This window comes from Limulus polyphemus, unplaced genomic scaffold (genome assembly GCF_000517525.1).
Source record: "Limulus polyphemus unplaced genomic scaffold, Limulus_polyphemus-2.1.2 Scaffold7810, whole genome shotgun sequence".
NCBI lineage: Eukaryota > Metazoa > Arthropoda > Merostomata > Xiphosura > Limulidae > Limulus > Limulus polyphemus.
This window is the reverse complement of record NW_013673420.1, coordinates 33146-35987: the sequence shown is the minus strand read 5'-3', so window position 1 is coordinate 35987 and position 2842 is coordinate 33146. Positions and strand designations below refer to the sequence as shown.

General features: G+C 33.4%; 1 long non-coding RNA gene across 1 annotated transcript in view; it reads left to right on the top strand.

The window, feature by feature from the left end:
• The first annotated feature begins 265 nt into the window (after positions 1-265).
• The window catches only part of LOC111089906, a 16443-nt gene continuing 13866 nt past the window's right edge, over positions 266-2842 (top strand). The window contains exon 1 of the long non-coding RNA XR_002614059.1: positions 266-275. This is a non-coding gene — a long non-coding RNA (uncharacterized LOC111089906). The remainder of the gene's footprint in view (positions 276-2842) is intronic.

The window sequence follows — 2842 nt, the reverse complement described above, 5'->3', positions numbered from 1 at the left end:
GACAGCGGAAGTCACGCGAAGATTGGAGCATGCGCGCTGGAGTTTCTAGAAGGATCATGACTTATCGAGGAAGTCACGTGACGCTGGTGGCGCATTGGCGTGTGCGAGGAATTTCTCGAATGATCATGAATTTCCTTGTGCGTTCGAGACGCCCTCTTCTTTAGTTTATAAGCCTGGCTGAGAAACCAGCGATAGATAGATAATTAAAGAAGCGAACAGTAATGACGGTAAGTAAAGTGTGTGAATCACTGTGATTTATAGCGTGTGTTATAAAAGTTGTTAAGTTTAAAGTGACGAGGAACGTATTAACCGTGGAATAAACTGGTTTAATCAAGAAAGGACTTGTATCGCTTGGGAAAGAATTTCTACCGGAAATTAACAAACAAGCAGATACGTAAAAAGTGCGATAAAACTGAAATAATCTTTCAAGTATTTTGTAATTTATATTTTTTTTATTTGCTTTCTTTCACAAAAGCATATTATCACGGAAGCTCCTTAATAAATAATGTTGTAAAACATATTAGTTGGAAAATATTGATAATCAGAACTTTGAATCCAGAACTTTCCACCTGGGGGAAGGAATTAAAACTCTGTAAAAAAAACAAAATGCTTAAAATATTTCAGTGGGAATTTTAACACTGATTGGACCAGCACGTGTTATATGAAAGTTGTGAATAGCTTCCTACGAAATCAAATGTTAAAAAATTCGATTTATTCCCAAAAAAAAAAATGGACCAAGAAGTAATGTAAGTATACAATAGAACTTATACCATTTCAAGGTCACCAAGAATACAGCAAATGTACAAAGGAATATTTAATGATTAGATAAATTTCTGATTAAATTTAAACCCCCAGTCTGTTTTGCCTTTATATCTTTCTTTTCATCCTCATTTATTTTTGTGTAAAAGTATTAGATAATGATAATATATGTGACGTCAACCGATAAGACTACACTTCTTATACGTTATTTGTCACTAGATGACGCTAGTTCATGCCAAGACATTCTAAAAATCATGTGTTTAAATTTTAAATGAGTCATCATACAGCTTTAAAATATTTCTTACCAATAGCAACAACCAGCATCAGAAAAATTTACACATTTCGTTATTATTTTTACATTTTAATAACACGCAAAAGAGACTAAATAAAAGACGAACGACATCTGTAGATAGGTGTTAATAATAATATTACTCTTGAGAGATTTTAAAATTACTTATTTTATTTGAAAGTAATTAAGTTGCTGTAGCGTAAGATTCACCATTTGTATGTTTGTTTGAAGTTAAGCACAATGGGCTATCTCTGCTTTGCCCACCACGGGTATCGAAACCCGGTTTCTAGCGTTGTAAGTCCGAAAACATACCGCTGTGCCACTGGAAGACAAGATTCGCCGTAAGGGAAAATAATTATTTAATACTCCTTCTGGGAACACATTTTATTCACAGAAAGTAAGACATGAGTAAAAATGTAAACTTCTTCATATAATTAAACATAAATGGCAAAACTATTGCTTTAATCACAGTGAATAAGGGAAACGTAACATAAACCTTTATGCCATAATTTATTATTTTTATGTTACCCACCAGTGGTGACAAATCGACCGGAGCAGTCAACATTTTCTGGGTAGTCGCAGTAGTACATGTCAGGGTTGTTGTTAAAAACAAGCCCTCGTGGACATTCTCCTGTTTTTACCACACCATCCCAGCAATCATAGTACCTCTCGCAGAAACGTTCGTGGGGGAACTGTCCTCTGGTGGCAACGCAGCCAAGTGGATTGACAATTTGTCTTCTCTGTTGGGCTGGTACTAAAACTAAAGCAAGTATAATGTGATGTAAAATTTACGTGTTAAGATGTAAAAATGGAATCATAATATGTTACTAATAGATACAATCAGTGCTCTTGGTATCAAATGTATAAATATTTGACTTGCATGAACAATATCTACGTATATTACTTTTTTTTCTGTAGAAGTAGCGATGCTACATTGTATTTAGATCAGAAACTCTCTTTGTTTTTTGAAACACTGAAGTGAGCTCTTGATATGAGCAGTTTAAATACTGTTCCAAACTTAGAAGTTTTTAAAACTGAGACTCAATTACATAAACTTTATTTAGATTTTCTTCAAATTGACCGAATGATGTTTTATAATTAATTTTACAACCGATCTATAATATTAAACGTCTATTAAACAAGATGTAGGAATTTAAGTTTCTATTGAAAACTTACTTATTACAATTTATAGCTTGTCGTAATTAAACTAAAAATAGCTTTTGTTGGTTAAAGTCTTGCAATTCAGTTTACCATAATTAAACCTTCACTTTCATGTTTTTGTCTCCTTTAGAATGATTTAATAGTAACAATCAATGTTTCTATTATATATATTCTTGTAGTTAAACAATTTGAAGGGTGAAACCAGGTGCTAATTGTATCTCCTTCACCTCGCATCATAATATTATGGTTTGTTATGAATTTCGCGGTAGCCGTCCCTAATTTAGCAGCTAGTCATCCACCCAGCGCCAACTCTTGAACGAATAGTGGGATTGCCCGTCACATTATAACACTCCCACGGCTGAAAGGGCGAGAATGTTTGGTGTGACGTGGATTCGAACCCGTGACCCGCATCTGTTTGTCGGTATTCAGATTATTTTATGCAATTTTAAATATTTTAAACAGGAAGACAATATTATTAAAGTTATGGCATTTTCAACAAATGTTCTATATATATTTGAGTACCTTTAGATCCAATTGCAACAAAGTAAACAAAATCAATGATTAATGGTTAAAATGTTTATACTGTTACGTATCTGCTCGTTTGTTAATTTCCGGTATAAATTCTTTCCGAGG